General features: G+C 41.5%; 1 protein-coding gene across 8 annotated transcripts in view; it reads right to left on the bottom strand.

Annotated features, from left to right (window-relative positions):
- Positions 1 to 6,697, bottom strand: part of BMAL1 (basic helix-loop-helix ARNT like 1) — an 85,027-nt gene extending 78,330 nt beyond the window's left edge. For 5 of the 8 annotated variants that reach the window (XR_012159356.1, XM_073347640.1, XM_073347649.1 and 2 more), the window contains exon 1: positions 6,544 to 6,657. The gene's annotated coding sequence lies outside the window, so the exon portion shown is untranslated. Of the gene's footprint in view, positions 1 to 5,805; positions 5,953 to 6,543 lie in introns of those variants that run through there. The other 3 variants (XM_073347644.1, XM_073347642.1, XM_073347645.1) reach the window with 3 other exon arrangements.
- Between the last annotated feature and the right edge of the window lie 12,625 nt (positions 6,698 to 19,322).

The raw sequence follows: 19,322 nt of genomic DNA, 5'->3' as shown, positions 1-19,322 counted from the left end.
AGTAAGCTCACAACACTAACCTGGAACAATTACATCCAACTCTGCATTTTCGTTTTTTCTGGACTGGAGCAGACTATATTCTGCATAAATAACTAGTCTGTTTAAAAGTCTCATGGCAGAAGAATTACTTCATTAAAAAATAAAGTTAATTGTAAAACATGTATCATTAGTTGAGTCTTCTTGGACATCTGAATTCTCCCATACAACTCATGAAGGATTCAAAACATAGGTTTGAGGGGGGAAAACACAAATGGACTCATTCTGTAGTTACCAATTTTTCAGCTGTCCATGGTACCAGCACAGTCAAACAACTGCAGGCAAAGGCATAAGTCATGTAGGTACTCCCTTCTTAACACACACACACACTTACTTTTCTAAGATGAAGGGCAACTTGCATTAAAAAAAAAATCTAGTGCTCAATTACTGCTTGATATGTCTTCGATTCTTAGCAAAATTGATAATCTATAATATAGTAATTCACTGAAACTGCAAAAAAGCACATCAGCCCCAAGGTGACAATACCTCTAAATCGGCTTTCTATATAGAATCCTGTAACCAGAAAACTGAAAACATTTAAAATACAAAATATATAGATTGTATTAGCTGTTTTCCCCCTAACTTTCATTTAAAAAATCATAGCTGAAGACTGTGAAATCTGTCATGTATTTGAAATCTAAAAACCTCAATGGCAGGATTATTACAAAATGGCTTGGAGGATATGATGCCAATGCAAACTATTCAGAAACTGTGAAACTACCTTTCTTTAACATGACAAGTGTTAGAAATACTCCTCCACAATGATACTGTAACTACTTAATTGGAATTATATTTCAACAGTAGCCATACCAGAAGTGTACCATTAAATATTTACCTTAAGAGTAAGCTTTCAGACAACAGTACTTCCTTCACATAAGCTGCTATTAAAAAGCCCCAAATCAATGGAAAGCTTGCTAACTTAATGACAGGCAAAGAAAATGTTGCCATAAGCAATGACATGTTATGAAAAATAAATCATATTTTATCACTGTTTATACTTGTCCATGTAGTGATCTTTAGGAAGTTAATAAGAAATGTAGACCAACTGGGCCATTTAAAATGGAGTATGCCATTTACTGCTTTAACTCCTGTGAATGATATTTCTTAGTCTCTAAGGTGCCACAAGTACTCCTTTTCTTCTTGCTCTAAAAGAAGCCCATTGGCATCCTTCCTACTAGAAACTCCTCCTTCCCTTCTCCCCTCCAAACTACAGTGTGGCATCAGCCCAGGTTCACAAGTTGTTCTGACTCTGAGTCAGCGGCTAGCGTTACCTCGACAACAGGGACACTTAATACCAAGCTTTTCAAACTGCAGGAGCTCAAAAGGTTACACAGAATTTGTATGTTGACTAAGCCCTGGTCTACACTGGTGGGGGGGGATTGATCTAAGTTACACAACTTAGTGACGTACTTAGATCGACTTACCGTGGTGCCTCCACCACAGTGAGTCAACTGCTGACCCTGCCCCGGCGACTCTGCCTGCGCCTTTCGCAGCACTGGAGTACAGGAATTGATGGGGAGAGTGCTCGGGGCTCGATTTATCACGTCTAGACTAGACACGATAAATCGATCCCCACTGGATCAATTGCTGCCCGCCGATCCAGCGGGTAGTGAAGACATACCCTAAGAAATACCTACTGTAGTTGCAAATGAGAAAAAACATGGAACAAGGGCTAACAACAGATGACTTTCCTAAGCATCGCTAACCTAGTACCATCTTATGTTCATTTATGGGGGAGGGAAGAGGAGGAAGATTTATTAGATTTTTATTCTTCAGATTCTTTAGTTAAACACAATCACTGAAAGTTTTGTTATAATGTAGTTTGAAATTTGTTTTTAGATATGAGCCACTGTCCGAATTAGTGCAAAGACAACTACGTTAGCCATCAACTTTCTCAAAGGCCACAACTAACATCTTGTTCTCGTTTATTAAATTCATCATGAAGCTGTCAAGTTGCTGAAACCTAGTGGTAGCTGATTTGAGGTTTTGCATCTATTCTTAAAAATTGATTAAATAGACAAATTAAGCTTACAACGTTGAGTGAAAGATCAGGTTTCCAAGGAGATGGAGCCTGGGCCCTGAATACATAGTCTAACATTATATTTCTTTTCACAGATTGGATTAAAACATCAGATAAAATATGTAGCGTCTATTGTTAGAGTTTTGCACGTAATCTGATGGAAAAGGTGATGAAAATATACCCAAGTAGGTGTCATTTTTATACAGCAGGGTGTATTTAATGCAGAATCAGCCATCATAGTTTAAGGTAAAACAGTTAACTAGCCATAGTTTTTATAAAAGAGTTTTTTTTATAGGCTATATTAGATTACTTGAAAACCCAAAACATAATTTCCCCAACCTTTAAAACTAGAATATTTCAATTAAATACAGCAAAAGTTAAGATTTCAAAACACATTGTTAACTTGTTGTTTTTCCTGAATCTCACGCATTTAAACAGCACTATACGAGGGTACACATTTCATCAGGAGAACTAGAACACTGCATGCACAGTTCTGCCAAGTTCATGTTTTGCGTTAAAAACTTTTTGAAATTTAGGACTTCTATTCCAAGTTCTTCAACCTTGCCATTAGATTTTGCATTTAATTTCCCTTGCTTTCAAGGGAGAAAAAATTAGTAAAGGGAACAGAAGGCAGCCATATCTGCAAATATCTGAAAATTTTGAGCCAGTTTAGTCATCCCTGTAGAAAGCTGAGTAGAAAGTACTCTAGGCGTATGAGTGAAAATGCCAACTTTAAAAAAGTCGTAACTTGTTTTTTAAAATATACAACTTTCTCTTTAAGCTTGGATTGCGCGCGCGCGCGCGTGTGTGTGTGTGTGTGAGAGAGAGAGAGAGAAAAAAGCTTTAGGAGAGATGATTCTTGTTTACACGTCTTTCATCTACATGACATTTTTATGCAGATTTATAACTCAACCTGAATAGATTGATCAAATTTTTGAAAAAAAAAAAAAAATTTTGTTTGGGGCTAAAATCATACTTGGAAAACTTCAGTCCAAAAGTTTTTGATAAAGTTATGAGGAACAGAATGATACCTATAACTCATTCTTAGCTATTGTTTTTATAGTGTTCACAGTTAGTGAATGCTATGGGCCCAATTCTGAGAGCGCTCTCCCATCAGCTTAATTACTCCAGCCCCTGGAAGTGGTGGTAGCTATGTCAGTGGGAGAAGCTCTCCTACTGACATAGTGCTGTCCACACTGGTGCTTAAGTAGGCATATGTTATGTCGCTCGGGGGAGGGGTGTGATTTAAACACAAGCGACATAAGTTATGTCAACTTAAGCTGTAGTGTAGCGATAGCATCAGTCTATTCAACTCTCAAACAGATATTGGCACTTCTAGGCCAAAATCAGAGGTACCGTTGGGGAATTTTGAGAGTTAATTTTGTACAATACACCAGAAAAAGATCATCCGATGAAGTGAGCTGTAGCTCACAAAAGCTTATGCTCAAATAAATTTGTTAGTCTCTAAGGTGCCACAAGTATTCCTTTTCTTTTTACGGATACAGACTAACACGGCTGCTATTCTGAAACCCATAAAAAGATGGAGACTTAGTAAGAAAAATGGAAATACACTAAGTCTTAAAGGACAGGATTAAGATAGCAGTTCTCATTAAAGATAGTCTAATGTTCATATTAGTTTTACTGATTAGATATAGTTCATAGTGACAAAAGCTTGAATATTATTCTTTTGGACGGTTATTATACTTTCAGGATTAGAGAGACAAAGTGGGTGAGATAATATCTTTTACTGGACCAACTGTTGGTGAGAGAGCCAAGCTTTCGAGCTTCAAGAAGAAGAGCTTGTGTAAGCTCAAAAGCTTGCCTCTCTCACCAACAGAATTGGGTCCAATAAAACAGAGGTTCTCAAACTGGGGGGCGCAGAATGTATTCTGGGTGTGTGTTAGAAGCTTTAGGAGAGCTGATTCTTGTTTATGCATCCTTCAGCTACTTGACATATTGAAAGTTAAAGAGGGGAAATACAGGGTTTTTAAATTCTGGAATTTGAATAATTTAGTAGAAAGTGGAGGTATCTGAAGAGATGAATTTCTACTGTTCTCAAATGGGACTTCAGAAATTTGGTTTACCAATTATAAACCAATTAAAAATAAAAATCATTGTATTAGGAAGCCACAGTAATTGTTCTCAGTACATTAGTACATTTTATTAAAGTGTATTATATTTACTTTCACAACCTGTGCTTCATTAAATGCCAGCATCAAGATCAACAGAAGACACCATGGATACAAATAACAGCTACCAAGGAACACCCTGAGCAGCAACAGTACTAAATATGACAACTTCCAAACAGCTAATCAAGAGTAAAACATCTTTTTTATTAAAAAAAGCAAGCACTGGGGGGAAAGCACCCCACCAACTAAGTGAAAAATTCTAAACTTATCAGCCCATCATTTAGATCACTGAGGCAGGGACAGTCTCTTACTTTCTAACACAGTGGTTTTCAACCTGCGGTCCACAGACCTCTGGGAGTCAACAAAAGGTTGTCATTACTATAGAACAGTGGTTTTCAACCTGGGGTCCGCAGACTATGTTTAGGATTTCTAGAGGGGTCCACACTCCATTTGAAAAATTTTAGGGGCCCACAAATGAGAAAAAGTTTGAAAATCACTGTTCTAACACAAGGGGACCTCTATTGGGCCTCTGAGTGCTACTATAAATGTGCAAAAAGAAAAGGAGTACTTGTGGCACCTTAGAGACATCTGATGAAGTGAGCTGTAGCTCACGAAAGCTCATGCTCAAATAAATTGGTTAGTCTCTAAGGTGCCACAAGTACTCCTTTTCTTTTTGCGAATACAGACTAACACGGCTGTTCCTCTGAAACTATAAATGTGTTTACTACATAAATCTTTTGTTCTCCACACTATCCCATTAGTCACATAAGCAAACCCTTCACCAGGTTTATTTATGGTAGACAGTGGAGACAGCCAACTGTGGAATAGCAGGCCCACGGGTGACCTAGATAAAGAGGGACCAATACGCTTTGGTTCAGTGATTGAACTCAGCTCTGCTAAGTAAGACAGCAAGGCAAATTTGAAAAGACTGCCAACCACTTCAGATATGATCAAACAGCAAGACTCTCTGGCCTACTACTCTTTGCCCCACTCTTTCTTCTGACTCTGCAAAATGGTGAAAGAGTCTATTCAAATACTGCTTACGGGGAGACTGGGAGCCCTCACACTTTGGAGAGCACATGAGGGGACCGAACCACACTTTGTTCCAGCACTGGACATTTTCAGCACAGAATAATTATTACTATTACTTCAGATTTACAAGTAAAGCAAATTATTTTAACCAATGTACTAAGATAGACTCTAAGCCAGGGGTTGGCAACCTGCGGCACACGTGCCAAAGGCAGCACTCTGCTGCCAGCCGGGGTCTCGGCCGCCAGCCCCGCTCAGCCCGCTGCCAGCCTGGGGTTCTGTCTGCTGGCCCCTGTAAATATAAAATGTATTATTGGCATGCCAGACCTTAAATTAATGAAGACTTGGCATGCCACTTCTCAAAGGTTGCCGACCTCTGCTCTGAGCACTAAGAACTGATGCATGACATCTTCCACCGTGTAAACTATAACCAGCGGAATCCACCTGCAGCTTCTCCTTCTGTGTAGTAATAAGCCCATTTCATTCTGTTTGGCTTCTTAATATTTCATTAGGTTCTTATATAACATGCTTATGGTTAACTGTTGTCATTTATTACACCATACAAAAGGGGGTTATTTAACAAAAACAAACCCTGAGTCGAACCAGTCAGTGTGCCTTATCCATGTCTGGAAGGGAGGGGATGCTGCTCTCTTCTCAGAGGGAGGCACTCTGTCTATTCCCCCACCTCTTCCCTCAGGAAGCATTGAAAACTATGTACACTGGGGATTGCGGGTGCGGGGGGGGGGGAGTATGGGGATTGATGACCTCTAATGTAGATACAGTATATATATATATATATATATATATATATATATATATATATACACACACACACACACATATTTGTAATATACATTTGTGTTGGGTGTCCACAAACACTCTCTCCCCCCATACAAACAACCCACACCCCTCCATACATCCCCCCAACATACACCCCCCCACCTCCAGCCCCTCTATATACCCCAACCCCCTTGCCTCCACCCCTCCATACACCCCCAAACTCCCAAGATACACCCCTCCGTACGCCCCCAAGATACAGCCCCACTCCTCCATACACACACACGCAACCCCAACACCCCACTCCCTTCCCCTGACCCCTCCATGTACACACGCGCCGCCACCCTCCTCCGCCTCCCCCACGCTCCCCTCGCCCCCAGTCTCTCTTGGACTCCGGAAAGGAAGCGCCCCCCGACTCTCGCCCCCGCACTCTCCCTGACAGCAACCTCTTCCCCGCTCTGACAGGAGTCCCCCCCCCTCCTCTGCCCCCCTCCCGGTCCCACCCGGGTCCCTAACCGGCCCCGGCCCCTCCTCCCCACCCCCTCTCCTCACCGTATAGGGGGGAGGGGGTCGGTGCCCCTCTGCAGCGCGGTGAGGGCTATGAGCAGCGAAGGCACCCCCGTCCCTGACCTACTTTCCGCCTGGCTTGCCACTGAACGTCGCACCACTAACCTACTTTCCAGCCAATGGCTTCTCCCCCCGGCCCGAGACCTAGAGCCCTTCTCCGCCAATGACCGAGCCGCTCTCAAAGGTCGTCGTCCAATGGCCTGCAAGCGGGCCTCCAGGACCTGCCCCTCAGAACTCCGACCAATCCGCGCACGCCCAAGGAGAGGGACCCAATCAGAAAGGGACTTCGCAGTTTTCCTCCCGCCCCACAGAAGGTCTAAGTAGGGGCTGGGGAGGGGGAGGCGGGGCGTGCGTGTTCGGTGAGGGGGCGGAGTCAGCAGTGGCTTAACGCTCGGGTTGCGGGCGGGACCCGGATGTAGCGCCTTGTTGGTGCTGCTGGGCGCGCTTTTGACCACCGTCGGACTCTGGGGAGCACTTTGGTGGCGGACTGGCGCGGGTCTTTGAGCAATTCTTGCCCTGGGTCAGTTCGCCACAGCAGCTTCACACGGTTGCGGTGCCATCATCATGACACCACCCACCCTGCATGTCATTGCCATGACATCACTTTAGGCCACTACGTCATCACCTCACCCTGCAACGTCACTACAATGTCACCACCTCATAGTGCAGGGTCACTACCTTACACTGTTACGCCATCCCTTTGTGCTGCGGCGTCATCACTGCCAGTGTGACATCGCCACCTCATGCTTCTATGTCATCCCCAGCCCCGTAGCGCTACTGCCTCATGCTTTGGTGTCCTCCCATCATGCCATAGCAGCTCCTCGCTGTTACTGCTTCAGCTTGCTGCGTCACCACAATGGCCTTCTCTAGGGTTGCCAGCCGTCCAGTTTTCAACCAGAATGACCAGTCAATAAGAGACCCTGGTAGCTCTGGTCAGCACAGCTGACTGGGCCAATAAAAGTCTGATTGGCCGCAGCGGCCGGCTCCATGCGGCTCCCAGGAGCATCCAGCATTTCCCTCTAGCTCCTAGGTGCAGGAGCAGCCAGGGGGCCTCTGCACGCTGCCCCTGTCCACGGTGCAGGCGCCGCCCTGAGCTCTGGCTTCGCAGCTCCCATTGGCCAGGAACCGCTGCCAATGGGAGCTGCGGGGGCAGTGCCTACGGACAGGGGAGCACGTGGAGCCCCTGACCACTCCTGTGCCTAGGAACCAGAAAGACATTACTGCTTCCTGAGGTAAGTGCCGCCTGGAGCCCGCACCCTGAGCCCCCTCCCGTGCCCCAACTGCCCTCCCCAGCCCTGATCCCCATCCCACACCCAAACTCCCTCCCAGAGCCTGCACCCTCTACTGCACCCCAATCCCTGACCCAGCCCTGAGCCCCCTCCTACACTCCAAACCCTTTGGCCCCAGCCCAGAGCCCCCTTTGCACTCCAAACCCCTCATCCCTGGTCCCACTCCAGAGCCTGCACCCCCAGCCCAGAGCCCATACCCCGTCCCGCACCCCAAACCCCTGTCCCAGCTCAGTGAAAATGAGCAAGTGAGTGAGGGTGGGGGAGAGTGAGTGACGGAGGGAAGGGCGATGGACTGAGCGGGGAGTGGAGCCTCGGAGAAGGGGCAGGGCAGAGGGCCTTGGGGAAGGGGCGGGGCAGGAGGTGGGGCAAGGGTGTTCCGTTTTCTGCAATCAGAAAGGTGGAAACCTAGCCTTGTCTCATGATGCTATATCATCCCCATTGTGTGACAGCATTGCTTCCACTGCTGCATCATTGCCTTGAACCATGATGTCACTCACAGCGTCATCAAAAGGAACCCTAGAAATCCGTTTGCCAGGGAATTTGCATTTTTACAGAGAATCTTTAGCTTTTATATTTGTGAAAAAATCATATACAGTGGAACCCCGATTATCTGATCTAATTGGGACTGGGGCCAGATTGGATAATCAATAATTTGGATAATCAGGAGAATGTGCAGGGCTCGGGCTATCAGCTCCACGCAGCAGTGCTTCAGCTTCAGCCCTGGGCAGCGGCACTTGGGCTGTCAGCTTAAAAATTGTAACTATATCAATAAAACATTGTGTTCAACTGATACCTATATATCAAGGTATGGGAAATGAAAGTTCAGTGTTTCATTTAAATCAAGGGAAAATGCAAATTTTTATGGGTTTTTTTCATCAGATAATTTTGGGGGTTTTATCATGGAAAACTAGGATCCCTGGTCGTCATCTTGCACCACCAGAACGTGCTCAGGGTTACTTCCTTGGGCTTCTACATTATCCCCTTACGCTACAGCATCACTTCAGTACTACTGCCTCACACTTATCCTTATCCCATAGTGCCTTGCACAACATTGTCCTTGCAAGATTCCCACACAGGGTTCATAGAGTGTCACAGCAGTATACCCACAGCATCACCACCTCACTGCACCCCAGCTTTGCTACCAAATACTATACCATTTCACAATATGCTCATGTAGTGCCCAAAAAGTTGCTGCGTCTTAATGCAATATTGTTATACAGCTCTTAAAATGTGTTAGTCACTTTACAGAACATAGTAAAGCCACTCACTGGCCCAGTTTACAGTCTAAATTTAGACATGCTAAGAAGTGAGTAGGAAGAAACATGGACATCTCAGTACTTGTACACAGTAGGGATGTGTTGCGCCACTGCATAATCACAATGTTACATTCATATGCTGTACCACACCCAAACATTGCATTGTATTATCATTACACCAACTTCTAACACATTATCCCATTGCCTCAAAATCTCCTATGCTATCCTATCACGTCATCACATCAAAATTTCATCTCATGTTTATTAGCATCGCATTGCCTCAGAAGTTCACACTGCAATATTATTTTGTCATAACATTATCATTGTTACTTCAGCCCATCATCATAGAACATGATCTCATCTCATGGCAGCATCAAGGTCTGCTTGCTCTTAAATTGATTTGGGACTTGTGAAGATTGACCACAAGTGGCCCTTGCAGGATACAGAATCTCCCTATTCAAATCAGGAAGATCTTAAGTAGCAACCCTCCAGCGAGTCATGGTAAATAGCATATTATGTATTCAGCAAATGAAAATACACACCATATGGGAAAAAAGAGAAGGAGAAAATACATTGCTTAGTTGGGAAGTTTTAAAATATTTTTGAACACATACAGGTCATGCAGCTGGAGGAATTTCTCTGGCTTTTTCTTATCCATGAATTTTTGCAGTTTTCATCACTGTTTCCTTCCACCTTAAAGAAAGATTCTCCATACATGCATGTCCTATCATCTGGGTTAATGCACAGTAATTATTGGCCAGGGAATTATGCCAATTGCCAAGCATACTGATCTGCATCTATTCCTGTGGGGAAGTAGGCATACAGTAGGTCATATGTTGTGATTTCCCACCTATAGTCACTTTACATTGGATAGTTTTTGTTACTGTACTTTCTATTAATGAGGTATTAAAGAAAGTGACAACATCAGGTTAATCAAATCCTGGCTTTTGGTATCTGATGGCACATACCAACCATACATTATTCTTTATTTATATTTTTTAATTGTTAGATTAAGCTTAGATTGCAAGTTGCAGGAAACATCTTGCTTGCTGCAAGTTTATAAATAACTTTATAAGTAACTATTATATATTAAAACTGTTAAGGTTGCAAAGACAAGCAATAAAGAATTAGGAAGTGACAGATTTAAGATTGATGTGAGTTGGGTCTGCCATGTTTGAGACCTGGATTCTACTCCCATCTCTGCCAGAATTGACATTGTTTCACCTCTCAAGTACCATATTTGTAAAATGGGAGGTGGGGGGAAAGATATGAGAAGGTATTATACTTGTCTGCCTCTTAGGGTAGCAGCATCAGACTGTGGTCAATAATAAATATTTTGAAGTGTACAGAAATATTAACAGCAGTAGATAGAAGAGGAGACTTGAACTTATGGGCAGTGCACTTTCCCTTAGGCTAAAGGGTATTCTGATGGGGAGGTATCTCTCAAAATTCAGAACATACTGGGAAGTACAGCACTTCAGAGCACTTTGGGCAGAAGTCTTTACAGTACTGGTAATCTGTTAGTGGATCACAACACTATCAGTCATTGACATAATCATGCCACTCTACAGTTCCAAAACAAGGTCTAATAATGTTTTATTTTTAAAATTTCACACGTTGTTCTTCATATCATGCACTAGATCTCATTTCAGAGAAATAAGTTTTGTATATCTTAACCCTCATTTATTCTCTATCTGTGCACTAAAAAAAGCATTAAAAGACTTTTGAAACTTTGAGAGCAGCTGATATTTGGGAGTGCTATATTTCAGGAACCCCCTGTTCAAGTGGCCTAAATTTTTACCCAGTTACTCTATCCAGACCCCGCACCCGACTCAACAATTTTCAAGGCTGGTGTGGGTTTTAGAGAGGAAGCAAATTTTGGCTTTAAACAGAAATTTAGTTGCAACCTTAAGTGGTTGTTCCATAATAAATCAACTGAAGCCACTGCAGTGATTTTCTTTAATTAACATGAGAAATATAAGCGGATTAGTAGTTTTTAAAAGTTAATATTTGAAAAAAGGAGAGAAAAAGCTTTTACATGATGTTTATCTAGAAAGTTGATGATGAAGGGGACATTTATCATGAGAATGTTTAATCTATCTTTATTCTAGAGTATTCATTTTGACATTCATTTTGGGTTCAAAAAATTAAATAAATGTATGGAAGATAAGTCCTTCAATGGCTATTAGCTAAGATGGTCAGGGATGCGACCCCATGTTTAATTGTGTTTTTTCTGAAACATCATTCCTGGCCTCAGTTAAAGATACAGAGAGAGAGAGAGAGAGAGAGACAACTGTCACTTAAGGTCCTGTGGTACATTCAAAAGTCTGGAAGCATTACCCTACAGATTTTTTTAAATGTATTAATTCCAAGTTTATTAGCACCTAACTGTAGACTCACAATGTTTATTATTGCATCCAAACAATGTTTTTTGTATTAGTACTTTTTTGAAGAATATTTTTTCCAACTCTTTTTTCTTGCATTTTGAATTTAAGATATCTACATGGATGAAATCTATAACTCCTAGAACTGACAGAAAATTAGCAAGGGTGAATAAAATGCATTCATGGCTTGCTACTGTGCTTGTGTGTTTAAAAAACAACTCACAAATGTACCGAGACACATTTTACTCTCTGTTGCACTGCTGTAGCACCATATACTTCAAATGAGTTGTAGTGGCATAAGTAAGAGGAGAATTTGGCCCATTGACTACATTGGTTTCAAATAGTATCTGTAAGTTACTGTTTGAAATAAACCTGATCCTAAACAGGTTGCAGCTGATGTCATATTTACTATAACAGATTAATCATATACCATAGCTCCTGTCTTTCTTTAACAGAATCTAAAAAATGAACTCTATTACAGTCCTGTGTGTACTTTATAGTACCAATTTATCTCACTGAACTATTGCTTTCCCATTCTTCTCAGGTTCTTCATATCCTTGAGGCATTACAACATTTAAGATGGGTGAATACAAACTTTTCTACTTTTATTTACATAAATACCTATCATCTTGCTCCTGCTATGGTATTGCCAATCCCAAGCATGAAGTCAAAATCACGAGTCAAGCCCCAAAATATCATGAAATTGGCTTAAAAATTATAACTATTTGGTTCTTTTTGTTTGTCTTCTGTTTTCTGAGCTTTTTGGTATGTACTTTCTTCATGTTTACAAGGTTTTGTCTGCAGTCATGAGGGCCGGAAACTTACTTTTCTAATGAAAGATTAGATTCTTATACAATCTTTTGAGTCCCAGCAGCCTTAAGAAAAAAAAACGCTAAATATTGTGAGATTCGTGATAAAATCACAAGAGTTGGCAATCCTGCTGTCCTGTAGTGTGAAGAGAAAACAGGAAAATGAGGTTACAGTACATAGATCTAAGAAACTATAATCTTCCCTTCTCTCTAATATATGTTTATTTATCAGACAGAGACCCAAGACACAACATTTAAATCTGGATATGGATTCAAAACTTCTCAAAGTTTGGGGGTTTTGAGATTTGGTCCAGCCTATTATAGATTCGGAAAGTAACTGCAATGGTCGGATCTGGGTCTGAGCTGTCTCAGAGTTTGGGAGTGTCCAAGTTCAGGATAGCGCTGATTGAAATTTTCAAATGCAACATTTTTTAAATAGAAGAATGGCCCTTTTTAAAAAAAAAGTGAAAATTTCACAAAAAACGTGACTTTTAAAAACTATTTGCTTTTTACTAAACTTATCACAATTTATTGAAACACTCATCAAAACTTTTTATTTACTGAAAACTCTGGTTTCTGATAAATGAAAAATGTTAATAACCACTTTAATAATGCTTTTGATACCTCCCACTCTCATGTTCTTTTACTCTTAAACTTGATGCCGGAACCAGGATTGGTTAACTTTCTTTGCTACAAAACAACAACAAAAATCCAACAACATTTCTATAAGTAATTTTGCTATAACAGAAGATGGTCTATCTTGCAAAAAATCCCTCTTCTTTACCCTGGGATCTGGCAATGTCTCTTCACACCTGGAAGGGGGCACTACAGCTGGTTGGAATCTTAAGGAACCACTGCTTTCACTCTGGGATTAGCTACTCTTTGTGACACATGGGCAATTAGGAGCATCTTTTAGTAAGAGCTTGTCTACACAAACACTTAGTTTGCAGCAAGTCACAGCAAATCTACCCCTCACTAGCCTGCTGCTCAACGTGTGTCCACATAGATCTTGCTGCCATGCACTAAAAGATTCCTAATGCGCTTTAATCTATTACTGTTTCAAAGTGGGGTAGGTCAGAGCTCAATATGGAACTTTTAGTGCACGGCAGCAAGATCCACCTGAACACAGTGTATGGCAGGCCAATGCGGAGTAGACTTACACCCCAGTTTGCTGTGAACAGATGTTAATGTAGACAAGCTCTAAAACTAATCTGACTCCTCTTCAGCAAGTCTGAGGCCAACGTGTTTCTCTCTACTCTTTCTCCCCTGCAGACAAGTGGCAACTTCACAGGATATGAGAAAGGAAAATTCCCTTGGAAATGCAGCAAATATCTATCTGGTACGTGGTAATTACTGCATTCCTAGACAATTAGAACAGATGGCATATGATTACAATAGAGTAAAACTCCATTTATAACTGGAGTAAAGCTTCACTATAAGAGAAGCAAAATCCATTGAAGCAATAAGAGACTCTCACTCCACATGATTTCAAGCCATGTTTCACACTATAGGCAAGGGAAAGGAGATATATGTTCATCTATGATTTAAAATGAAGGCAAGGATCAATAGGATGGAGAATAGCATTAAGGCTTTTCCTGGGGTCAGGAGCTGAAGCAGAGAAGACTTTAACACCAATTGTGAATAGATTGTTTTAAGGGCTAAAGAGGAAGCCTGTGCTAGATAAAGAGAGTGAGCTAGAATCATAATATGTAACTAGCATTTTACATTTTCAAAGTACTATGTTAACTAATTAATTTTCACAACATCCTGTGAGTTAAGTATTATCCCCATTTCACAGACTGGGGGAACAGGCACAGAGTGTTATGGACCAAGATGTGGTCTGGCCTAGTAGTCAGAGCAAGAGTCAGGTCTAATAGGCAGAGCAGGCATCCTGGGTGGTGAATGAAGTCAAGGGTCAGCACCAGAGTCAACTGCCATTTACCAGAGCGAAGGGTCAAGCCATCTATCACTCCACCACAGTTCAGGAGACCCTGGCTGCAAATCCACCCGTTATGTCCTGCACATCACTGAGAATCACAGTCCTGCATAGAGGAGATGCTTAAAGGCCCCATATGCTTGCATGACAACAGCCCCTACAGTGGATCTTCCAACTCCAAAGTGATATCCCATTGATTGGTAGTAATCTGGCATTGCAAGTTTCCACAGTGCGATCGCCAGTCGCTTCTTCACTGTCAACACAGTTCTCTTTCTGTTGTCCCTATACTGGAGAGTGGGGGTGAGCTTGGCACATAGATCTGAAAGTTCTGCAGCCACTATTTGTCATCGCAAGTGCTATCCCACCAGTCAGTACTCATTTCTTGGGCCGAGAAGAGGTGCTCCACCATTTGCACTGCTCCATGAACTCCACTAACAATCTTGAATTGGTTCTCACTGTGTCCCACAGCAATCTGCCCTCCAGGAAATCAGCATGTTCCCTGCCACTCTTCTTTCGGCTCTGCACATACGGGAGGATTGTTCACCTTGTGCTTGCAACACTCCTGACAATAGTGCAGAGCTATGCAGGCTCCAGGCTTCTGTCAAAGAGGTGGACAGTGAAAAATCCTTATGGGTTCTTGGGGTTTTCAAAATAGGAGTGAAAATGATGGAATAAAGATGGCATTATGGGGTGAAGAAAGTGGCATGATGGGAATTTGACCCCAAAGTCCCAGTCACCCCTGCGCGCGACTCATTTTTTGCCCCACCATGCATTGCCAAAATTTCCCAAAAGACAGTGCTCTGGATAGTAGCGAGTTGCACGCTGGGATACCTACCCATGGTGCACTGCACTGTGCATCAAAATAAGCACTTCTGGTGAGTATAAGCAGCGCCAATGCAAGGAGCCAAGTATGCACATGCACAAGTGATATGCTAACTGCAGCAGCAAAAGTTTGTAATGTAGACATGTGCTTAGTCACTCACAGAGCCAAAATTAGAACTAGAGGTTTCCTTGCTGTCAGATGAGTGTACAGTCCACTGGGCTAGGAAACATCTGTGGCTATTATTTATTTATATGCAGCAGGGTCCAAATATGCTAGCCATTTTCCAAACACAGAAAGACATGATTCCTGGTCCTTGCATATTGGAACATGCCAGGAATTGCTTAAAAACTAGGGGTCAGATTCTGATCTCATATATAGAGATATAACTCTGTTGAAGGCAGTGGTGGTATTCTGGATTTACATTTGTGTAACTGAGATAAGGATTTGGCCTAAGGAAAAGGATTTTGTTTGTATTATATATTTTTAAAAAATGTAACAATTCAGTATTTACATATTTACTACTTTATTGGCAAGTCATAATCATAATACAGAACAGTTATTTGTGTATATTACAGTAATATCTAGAGGCCAGAGCTGAGATCAGGACTCCATGGTGCTAGGCACTGTATATACACATAATAATTTAGTCCTTGCCGCAAAGAGTTTACAACTTAATTAGACAAGAAAGGCAAAGGGTGAGAGAAAGGAAATATTATTCCCATTTTACAGATGGGGAACTGAGGCACAGAGAGATTGTGATTTGCCAGGGACAGGGTCACACAGGAAATATTTGTATTTGAACCCAGATTGCCTAAGTCCTAGCCTACTGCCTTAGCTACAATAACAGAGGAATTGTTTTTGCTGCCCACATGATCGCTAGCCATGGAGCGGCATTCCATGGTACACACACTTCAGAATTTGTTGTTCTTCCATTCTAATGATATGTCCATACCAAGAAAGCCACCGAAAACAATCCAGTGCTGATCTTGTCATGCCACATGATATGGAACAGCTGTCAGCAGCTGATGACAAGAATCAAAAATGTCAATCCAGCATTCTTCAGCCTTTCTCAGCACCCATGTTTCATTTCCATACAATACAGTTGGTATACTTGTGGTTTTGTAGATCTGCAATTTTGTAACAAACTTGATGTTACAATGTCCACACAAAGGACACTGAAGGGCTCAAAACATGGCAGCAGTTATTGCTATACAAGTGTTCACATCTTTCAAGCATCCTCTAGCACTGTGTGTGATGCTGCCCAGATATTGGAAAGTTGTCACCTGCTAAATGTCCTGTCCAGACAGGTTAATGCTGAGCTGGCCGTAATCTGGAGCTGGAGGCTGCTTATTTGTAATGGCCAGGGACTAAGTTTTAGCTGGATTAATAATCAGACTAATGTGCGCTGCTTCTTGCCCTATCTGACTGGCCAGCATGTGCCGTGACTCACTAAACTGAGCCAACAAGACAAGAACCTGAAGTTAGTTCAACGCCACCAACAGCTGCCTCCATATGCTTATCCATCAGTCAATCAATGCCAATATTGAGGCACAATGGTGATAGAACACAGCCCTTGCTGAACTCCTGTGGAGATAGGAAACCATGCAGTGTATCTGCCATTGACTGAAATTTGGCTTTCCATTCCATTACAGAGCTCTTCTTCTGTTAATGACACCATCTTCCCAGGGACACCGAGTTGTCACATCATATCCCTCAAATTTGCTTGATGCACTGAATAAGATGCACTGACAGAAGTCTATAATAAGTGCCACGGATAGCTTATTAAATTCAGCCATAGTTTATGTGGCAATAGTTATCACTTAAAAAATCAAACAAAAAAATCTACATGCTTCATGCTTTCATACAATGAAAGATGTTTTCCTTGCAATCTACAGACTAAAGAAGAACATTGTCTAATTGATTCATTTATTAATATTATTTGGATACTTGTTAATATTAAGCAAATGTATTTTATCTTTTACTAGAGTATATGTACAGTATTTGTAAGCAGAACAACATTAAGGATAAGCAACTTGAGATATTCTAAAATACACACTCAGGGATACAGATAATTCCATCCAATGGGTGTGCCTGGAAGCCGAAGAATGGGGAAAGTAGGTGTAAGTATACTATGGCCATCGTCACTTTATGTGAAAAGACAGGAAGTACTTAAGAAAGGGTTCCCTCTTGTTCCAAGAGAGTTCCAGGAAGGTTACTCAGCTGTACTAATGAATCAGATAGGAGACTAGAATGGAGTTTCCAAAAAGTTGATAATATAAACAAAGCAATTGAACTTGGCATCACAAGCAGCAGACACTTCTTGGAAAACTGGGAAGTTTGATGTGTTTGGTACATTTGTTCTGCTAGAAACAAGTTGAAATAGATTTGCCTGAAAAAACAAAATAATTGGATAATTCAGAGTCTTTATTATGAAAAAAAATGGACATTGAGAGACACTATCTTCCACGTCAATTGTTGCATTTTAAGATTTCTGCTCAGGGCAGGAACTGCCATTTACTATATATTTGGATAGTGGTTAACACAAAGGAGGCCTGATCTATCTGAGGTCTCTAGAAAATACCACAATATAAAGGATAAATAATAGTAATAAAATGTTGTGAAGTCTATTCTAATGTAACTGTATTCTGTTAGTTTTTATGTGCATCTTCTGTCCCTTTAATTTTTTTTTTAAATTTAGTCTTGTCTTTCAGTAACATCAGTTATAGTCCATGATAATTTTTTTATGATGTGAACAAATTACACATCTTAAGATATCCTTAATGCACACAGCACATACAATAAGATGCAGGAAAGAATGTGGCAAAATATAGAGTACACTGTCTAAAAGAGCAACAAAAGAAGACTCAATAATAATAAAAAAGATGGGAGAAATCTAATGAACAACACATATAACAGGAGAGCCATTGTGCATTTATCAATTATGTGAAAAGCCAGGCAGCATACGTGATTTAGCTCCATTTCGGAGATATTAATTTACATAAGTAGAAAATGGTTGCTAGGTTTCAACAAAGTTTAGATACTGCAATCTATTTGTATATACAAATAGCTTGTCCATTGCCATGATGTTCCAGGACTTTTCCCATCCAACCATTCATTTAAAAAGTCAGTAAAGTCCTTTTTCATCTGAAGCTACTAAATTCTTAGCCACCCCTAAAAGCTGTCTAAAAGCTGACCACAGAGGATAATGGTTCCTGAGGAGTGTAGAGGGAAGGGACAGGATATCTGAAGAAAGTGGAGGAATGTCATGTGGTTACTGAGATATCACATTGATGGACACAGTGCAAGAACCCAGATGGATTATTTGGCCATATTCTCAACAGAAAAATCTTAGGTAGGAAAGGCAATGAAATATAGGTATTTTAAATTATATATTGGAAAACTGGTTAATTTCATGCATGTTTTATTATTGTATACAGTAGAGATTGGCTGCATGCTGGTGGTTGTTTGTTTCATACTTCTAGCTGACCTCTGCTGGAAGAGGCAGGCCACTCCCTCCAATAACTTGAGTACCAGTGCCATACTGGTTGACAACACAAACAGCAATCCCTACTAGCAGGTTTCTCACCAGGAGTGCAGCCACTGCCAATTACCATGTCAGTGGCAGCACGAAGCTGACCAACTCCCAATTGGAGCAAAAAGCCAAACTTGGCAGTGTTCACTGTGTGTTTTTGTGAATCTGCCAATAGACTGATATTAAATTGGCAGTCAGTATTTCCAGTTCTACAGCAGGATCTTATCATGTTCAGTAATTTTGTATTTGAAGTCAGGGCTACCACATATGATAATAGGTCTCTCCCTCTCCACACCCATTTCACTGTGCTGCAGAGACTTGATTATTAGAGGTATGGATTTTACTGGGAGTGGCATATATCCTAAACATTATTGTATATTATACTTCTTTGAACTCCACCTGACATTTAGCTTTATATTTCCACACCTGATTGCAAACTTTAAGACAAATGTCTTTCTAGCGCTCTTAGTGCCATTGGAACTATTTCCCATGATTTTCAAGAGCAAATATTTTCCCTAGGCTCCTGAATACCTAGACAGAGTCCGTAGGCAGAGTGGCAACAAAAAGACTGAGTTCTGCCATACTGGAGGATCAGATTATGCACAGAGGGGACCTATCACACTATTTACCTCACCCAGACCCCACACTGGCCTCTCCACAGATCTGTGAATATGTGTTTGGGGACAAGCAGAGAGGAGTGGGGAGGGCCAGTAGCAGATCTGTGGAGGATGCATG

This window comes from Lepidochelys kempii, chromosome 6 (genome assembly GCF_965140265.1).
Source record: "Lepidochelys kempii isolate rLepKem1 chromosome 6, rLepKem1.hap2, whole genome shotgun sequence".
Classification (NCBI taxonomy): domain Eukaryota; kingdom Metazoa; phylum Chordata; order Testudines; family Cheloniidae; genus Lepidochelys; species Lepidochelys kempii.
The sequence above is the reverse complement of the archived record's forward strand: the minus strand, read 5'-3'. Positions and strand labels throughout refer to the sequence as shown.